The 8,040-nt window shown below is 44.0% G+C and overlaps 1 protein-coding gene across 1 annotated transcript in view; it reads right to left on the minus strand.

Annotated features, from left to right (window-relative positions):
• Positions 1-933, minus strand: part of ANXA3 (annexin A3) — a 43,181-nt gene extending 42,248 nt beyond the window's left edge. Inside the window, exon 1 of the mRNA XM_023513348.1 lies at positions 867-933. The gene's annotated coding sequence lies outside the window, so the exon portion shown is untranslated. The remainder of the gene's footprint in view (positions 1-866) is intronic.
• Between the last annotated feature and the right edge of the window lie 7,107 nt (positions 934-8,040).

Here is an 8,040-nt window from a genome sequence, read left to right on the forward strand (position 1 = left end):
CAGAAACGTTTGAATTAATTACACTTTCAGGATGCTGATGAACAAAGGAGTAAAGCCTAGTGCTGAAGGTCAGAAGCGTGCTGTCTGTGCTGAGCACAAATCCTTGGAAATAATTCAGCCCCAGCGGTGCAACTTCAGCAGTTAGACGGCTCCACCCGCCAGAACCCGGAGGAAACGCTGTTTCCATATATGGTCATTGCAATCTAGCACCCAGATCTCCCACCTGTGGCTCAGATGCTAGTGAGCTGATTCATTTCCAGCGAGGAGGATTCTGTTGCTCTAGGGAAATAGTCTTTTCAGGGAAAAGTGAACTTCTCCAACTTCCAACGCCCAGTATTTAAATCCACCTTTCTCCTACCTCTTAGAAAAGTGAAATAAAATAAATTGCCCCCAGGAAGAGGAGAACGCGCTGGCAGGTCTAAGTCCTTAGAACAGTGCTCTGAGCCAGGCCGGTCTGGGACTCCGGGGACCCCAGGACTACTCGGACTCCCTGCTTTTTGTTGTTTTTCCCGGACCTTTCCGATTGGAGGAGGCGGAGATGGCGACCTGGACTCCCTACGCGCTGGCTGCGATGGAAAGCGAAGCGCCCGGGGAGGGGAGCGAGGACGATTAGGTGTCAGCTAGGGCCTTGCCATGACCACGGCTGGGCGGGCCTCCGAGGGCACTGCCCGTTCGCTGCCCTGCCCCTTGTTCTTGGATTCTGAGATGCAGGAGGTGGGCTCCGTGTCCGCTGGGGCCCCTCCAGCCCCGCTCCGGCGCAGCTGGGCTGGGATCCGGCGCTCGCGGGGCAAGTGGCCAGGGGCTCCGACCGCTCCGAGCCACTGGCGGACGGCGGGGCGCGGGGACGCGCCGGGGGCTGCACTTACCGGGACGCGTGGCGGGGAGAAATCGGCCTGCGGGTCGCCTGCGAGCGAAGGAAGGTGCGCCCCGGGGCGCGCTCCGGCTCGCTGGCTCGGCGGCTGCGACCACACCCACCTCCCGCCTTCCGCCGGCCCCGCCGGCCCCGCCGCCCCCCCTGACCGCAGCCCGAGGCCGAGGCCCGCGAGCAAACCTGCGTCTCTGCCGCCTGCGCCCTCCTGGGTCTCTAAGTCTTCCCCAGCCTTGTTTTCCAGCGTCTTCATATGGAAGCTCATTTCCTCGGTTTTCACCTCTCCTTTACTTGCCTGAGGTTCTTTGAATTTATTGTAACGCTGACTTTGTTCTAGAACCTTGCCGATGTAGAGATCAGATCGTCCCCACCCCCAAGGAAGTCAGGTCCTGGCACAGGTGGCAGGCACCCTATACAGCCAGGGGCGTTTATCCAGTACTGTGTGTTGACCTTGCACCAAGCACCCTTCCAAATTCTAGTCTGAACCAATTTAAATTTGTATTACAACTCCACATAAGGAAGATACCATTGTTCTTATTTTGTAAATGAGGAAATTGAGAGAGATTAGGTAATTTAAGATTACAGAGAGATTAGGTAATTTAAGCGAAGTCACACCAAGAGTAAATACCTGAGCCACATTTTTGAACCCAAGTATTTTAGTAGTGTTCCTCTGCCAGGGTGATTGACTGGCGTGAGGATTCGAGCCAAAGACTCCGGGAGATAGTAAGATTATAGGCATTTGGAACAATTAAAGCCCTAATTGTATGAGGGAATTATGAGCAGCTGTGTGTTGAAGGATGTAGTAGACGGTAATAAAAGTTAACGATTTATTGGACATCAGGCATTGAGATAAGTCCCTAATTACATTACCTCTTTATCTTCAAGGCAGCTCAGGAGATGCCATTTTTATCAAAATTTGCAGCAAAGGAAATTAAAGTTTAGAAAAATTTACACCAGAACTGGCCGGTTCAAATCCAGCCCTGGCCTGCCTACCAATAATGACAACTACAACCAAAAAATAGACGAGTGTCACAGCAGGCGCCTTGTAGTCCCAGCTACTTGGGAGGCTGAGGCAAGAGAATCACTTAAGCACAAGAGTTTGAGGTTGCTGTGAGCTGTGATGTTACAGCACTCTACAAAGGGTGACAGCTTGAAGCTCTGTCTCAAAAAAAAAAAAAAGAGAAAAGAAAAGAAAAGTTAAGTGGTTCTTTTAAAATACCAATAATAAAATCAATAAGCCTCTAGCTGGGCTAAGAAAACAAACAAACAAACAAAAAAAGACACAAATTCCTAATATCAGACATAAAAGAGAAAACATCATTACCGATCCCACTGACATTAAAATTATAATAAGGGAATACTATGAACAACTTCAACCCACAGATATGATGCCCAGTCTGGATGAAATGGACTATTCCTTGAAAGGTATGAATTGCTGAAACTGGCTAAAAAAAGAAATAGGCATATAAATAGGCTTACATTTATTAAAGAATTGGAATCAATACGTAATTAACTTCCCAAACAGAAAGTACCAGGTCCAGATGGAAACAGAGGGAATACTTCTTAACTCATTCTGAGACCAGAATTACCCTAATACCAAAACCAGACAAATACATCACAAGAAAGAAAACTACACACCAATCTCTCTCATAAACATAGGTGCAAAATTTCTCAACAAAATATTAGCAAATTGAACCTGTTATGTCCGAAATTCTCCCAAAAGACCCCCACAGACAGTCCGAGACACACTCCAATGTAAAAAGCATGAGATGAGTTTATTTCAGGCCCTGGGAAGCCTGGACTCTCCTGGCATGCAAGCCTAGGATGAGCCCCGAACTCAGGGTGGAGGAAGTTTTTATGGGTACAGAAAGCAAGAGGGGTAGGGTCGGATACGAGTACACTTTTCATTGGTGGTTGGTGATTTCATTAGTAAAGGGGGAAGTAAAGGAGGATTTGCACTGGTGGCTGATGATTTCACTAGTAAAAGTGAATTTGGATTGGTACAGGTGAGGGGTAGAGGGTCCCTTAACCGGGTGCTAGAGTTGGTGCAACCTGGTTACCTGTATTTCAAGGTAATAGAAACTTATTGTTTATTATAGCAACTATTTGCCTAAGGTGACTCAGTTTACAGCGCAGTGGCTGTGCAACCTGGGGTGGGGGAAGGCAGCAGGGAGTGGCCCTGCAGGTTTCACTGGCAGAGGTTGGGGCGGAAGGGCTATGCGGTAAACAGCTAGGAATGGGGCTTGTGCTGTAAACAGCCAAGAATGGAGCTTGTGCTGTAAACAACAAAATGGAGCTAGTTTGGCTCTCACAAACCCATTAAGTATAAAAATAATTATACACCATGGCCAAGTATAATTTATCCCGGTGTTCAAGTCTGGTTCGACATTTAAAAATTAACTAATGTAATCCACCACATAAATAGGCTAAAGAAGAAAACTCACACGATCATATCAATAGATACAGAAAAAGCATTTGACAAAATCCAAAGTGATTCATGATTTAAAATTTCGGTAAACTAGTAACAAAGGGGAACTTCCTCAACCTGATAAAGAGCCTACAGCCGACATCGTATCATACTAGAAGATGTCCTAGTAAGATCAGAAACTAGACAGTGACGTTCCTCTTACGGCTGCTTTTCAACATTGTATTGGAAGGCTTAGCTAATGCATAAGACAAATTAAAGAAATAAAAGCTATACAAATCCCAAGGAAGAAATAAAACTGTTTTTGCAGATGACATGATGTTGGGTGGTACTTTCTTGAAGGGAGAGAAGGATGGCTTGGCTGCAGGTGCAAGCTCGCTCCTAGAATTGTATGAAAGCAAGAAACGACTACTACTCGGGGTGGCAGTAGCAACATGTCTTTATTTTCCACTCCCTTTTATTGGGAGCTAGTCACTTACACCACATTGATCAATAATCCTAACATCCTCTATTCTTATCTCAAACTATAGAAAACTAAGAAAGTCCGGGAAAGTGGGATAACCACCTTAAGATTAGCCTCAGGGTATTCCTCTCTAGAGACCCAAAACAACTATACATTATCTGACTTCTATTGTTAAAGTTAAAGGTCAGGATAAACAGGGGAGTAAAACCTTTTTCTTCTATGTACTCAATTAAATTTCTGAGAAACAGGCTCCATGACTGTTTTCTCATGGTTTGGAGCCCCCCACAACGATGGAGTGTTCTTTTACTCACATCATTACGATGGAGTTTTTCTTTTCATTCACATCAACCTTTGAGTCATGTCCCCTACACAGATGGGCCATTTCAACCCTTATCTGGCAGGCTGACTTGACTGCACAGTCGGGGTTCCATGTAGGAGGTTGTTAGGCCTGGCCTACAGGCCCCCACTGCGCTTTCCAAGGTCGCTTAGGCCTTGACAAGAACACCTAATACTCAAGAGTCTTTTCCCTCAGCTTCTGGAATTTAAAGAGCACATTTCATTTAATTTTGTGGGAGTTCACCCCACGACATGATCCTCTATATAGAAAATCCAAAATAATTGAAAAGAATGTTCTGGAACTAATAAGCAATTATAGCAAGGGACAGCATACAGGTTAATATTATGAAAGTCAATCACTTTTCTATGGATGAGCAAGGAAGATAGAATTTGAAATTAAAAACATATACCATTTACATTAGAACTCCCCAAAATGAAATGCTTAGGTATAAATCCAACAAAATATGTACAAGATATATATGAAGAAAACTACAAAATTCTGAAAAAAAAAACAACAAAGAACTAAATAAATTGAGAGATGTTCATTAATAGTAAGATAATATTGTGACGGTGTCAGTTCTTTCCAATACAATTTAAAGATTCGATGCAATCTCAATCAAAATCCAAGCAAATTATTTTGTGGATATTAACTAACTGATTTTAAAGTGTATACAAAGAAGCAAATGGCCCACAATAGCCAACACAATACTGAAGGAGAGGAAGTTGGAGGACTGACACTACCCACTTCAAGACATACTATGAACTATAAACCTATAGTAATCAAGACAGTGTGATTGATATTGGCAAAAGAAGATATAAGTAGATCAATGGACTAAATAGAAACCCTGAAATAGATCCCCATAATTACAGACAATAGCTCTTCAACAAAGGAGCATAAGCCAGAGGCAAAACAATGGAAAAAGATCATATTTTCATAAAATGATGCTGGAAGAACTGGACATCCACATGCAAAAAAAAGAATCTAAACACAGATCTCACGTCCTTCACAAAAATTAACTCAAACTAGATCATAGAACTTAATGCAAAGCACAAAACTCTAAGACTTCTGGAAGATAGCATAGGAGAAAATCTAAATAACTTTGCGCTTGTTAATAACTTTGTAGATGCAACACCAAAGGCAAGATCTGTGAAAGAAAGAACGACAAGCTGGAATTCATTAAAATTAAACACTTCTGCTTTGTGAAAGACAAAGTGAAGATAAGGAAAAGACAAGCCACTGACTGGGGGAAAATATGCGTTGGCAAAAGACAATTCAGATAAAGGACTTGTACCCCCAAATAAGTCAAGAACTCTTAAAACTCAGTCAGAAGTTTAATTGCCCAATTTAAAAATGATCAAAAAATATGAACAGATATCTCATCAAAGAAAATATACAAATGGCAAGAAATCCCATGAAAAGTTGCTCCACATCATATGTCATTTGGGAACTGGAAACTAAAACAACAATTAGATGCCACTACACACCTATTAGAACAGCTAAAACACCAAATGCTGGTCAGATGTGGAGCAAGAAGAATTCTCCTTCATTGCTGGGGGTTCAGTCACTTTGGAAGAGAGTTTGCCAATTTCTGATACAACTAAATCTCACCAATTGTGCTCACTGCTGTTTATCCAAAGGAGTTGAAAACTTACAGCCACATCAAAATTTGCACATGGATGTTTATAGCGGCTTTCTTCATTATTAACAAAACTTGGAAGCAACCAAGATGTCCTTCACAGGTGAACGGATAAATACACTGGGCTACATCCAGGCAGTGGGATATTACTCAGGGCTAATTGCGCGTCAAGCCGTGAGCACAGGTGGAAGAAATTTTAATGTGTATTATTCGTAAGAAGCAAATCTGTAAAGGTTACATACTACATAATTCCGACTATATGATATTCTGGAAAAGGTAACACTATGGAGACAGTGAAAAGGGCAGCAGTTACCATGGATTGCGGGGAGGTACGGGGAATCGGCAGAGTGCAAAGGATTTTTACAGTGAAGATTTTCTGTATGATCTGATTATGGTGGATAGATGTTGTTATACATTTGTTAGAACCCAAAGGAGGTACACCACCAGGAGTGAATGAACCCTAATGTGAACTATGGACTTTGGTGATGATGGTGTGTCAGTGTAGGTTCATCAGAGGTATAAGGACAGGAATGAGTGGGCTTTTTTCCCCATGGTCCTGGCTTTATTCCCACAGGAAGGTGCCACGTATTCCTAGGTAGCTCTAACTGTACAGCGAAGTCGTGTTATGTGGCTGCTGCTTGCCATGTTGCCACTGTTGTTCTGTTGGGTATAAAGGTGCACAGGTCCTTTCTCTCGTGCAGATTGTGGACTGCTGATTACGATGTATAACTTAGCTCCCTGGCTGCCGGAGCCAGGTGTTCTTGCCATGCTTACTCCTATTGCTGGTGTGTGAACTGAATAAGGCTTGCTGCACCTGCCCTTCATGCTTAAGTTTCTCTGCCGTCTGGTGGAATTAGAACACCAGCATTACAAGCTGTAATAAATGTAGCACTCTGGCAGGGGGCACTGATAACAGGGGAAACTATGCAGGTATGGGGGCCAGGTGCATGGGGAATCTCTGCATCTTCTACCCAATTTTGCTGGGAGCCTAAAGGATACAAATTACTAATATCAGGCCTAAAGAAGGGCACCTAAAGCTGTTTTTAAAAATAAAGCCTATTACATCATGCTGGCTTGGCCCCTGTGGCTCAAGGGACTAAGGCGCCAGCCACACATACCTAAGGTGGCGGGTTCGAATCCAGCCAGGCCCACCAAACAACAATGACGGCTGCAACCAAAAAATAGCCGGGTGTTGTGGTGGGCGCCTGTGGTCCCAGCTACTTGGGAGGCGGAGGCAGGAGACTCGCTTGAGCCCAGGAGTTGGAGGTTGCTGTGAACTGTGATGCCACAGCACTCTACCCAGGGGACAGATTGAGGCTCTGTCTCAAAAAAAAGAAAAATACATCATGCTTTATTTTATTTCTCTCTCTCTCTAATGCTAAGTTACGGGGACAGCACTGGAAGCATTGCAGGCATGAGGGTAACAGGGGCATTAAGAAGGCTGGGTGCTCAGAGAAGGAGATAAAGCAGTTGGAACTGGCTGGGAACATTAGCATGTGAAAGAGTTCTTAATTTTTATTTTTTTTCAAATTAGCATGCTCCGTATTTCTCAGTCATGGTATAAGATTGCCTTACTTTTATTACTGTTATTCTGAAAAAAGTTTTAGTGGAAATATTCATTTCAAGAAAAGGATTACGACTAATAAATTACTATTTAGATGGCAGTAAACGTTTGGTTTTGTTTTTTACAGAAAGTTACACTGTGTGAGTGCACTTCTCTGTCAACTTTCGGAGGATGATATCCATAACCAACCCGGACGGGGCTTCCACTCCGAGGGAAGGCGCCGTCTCCGCTGCCTGAGTGTGAGCTGAAGAGATTGCCGCTGTGGGCCTCAAAGCCCGGCGCTGGGACCTGGAAACTCATTACGAACACACATTCTCTCAGACCCTACTTTTTTGCGTGTGTTGCAGTTTTTGGCTGGGGCTGAGTTTGAACCCACCACCTCCAGTATATGGGGCAGGTGCCCTACTTCTTTGAGCCACAGGCGCCGCACAGACCTTACTTTTTATGCACCCTAATGTTTGAGAACCTTGGTTTAAGAGGAGCTGCAAGGGAGAAACCAGAGAACTGGCCAAGGGAGGAGCCAGTGTCCTGGGAGCTCCCCAGATCTACAAATCTAAAGTGGTGAGCTTTCTGCCAAGAAGAAGACAGGACCGAGTTCTGCTCTCTAGTCTGCGTTGTAGCTCCTGACTCTGATTCAGAAATCCCCTATCTTGGAAAATCCTGAGATTAGCTTAGGGATGGGTGGGAACTATCTACCGAGAATTTGTTATTTATGACAAGACACTGAGAAATGCACTTTACACACAC

This window comes from Otolemur garnettii, unplaced genomic scaffold (genome assembly GCF_000181295.1).
Source record: "Otolemur garnettii isolate 467f Iridium unplaced genomic scaffold, OtoGar3 scaffold00039, whole genome shotgun sequence".
Lineage (NCBI taxonomy): Eukaryota > Metazoa > Chordata > Mammalia > Primates > Galagidae > Otolemur > Otolemur garnettii.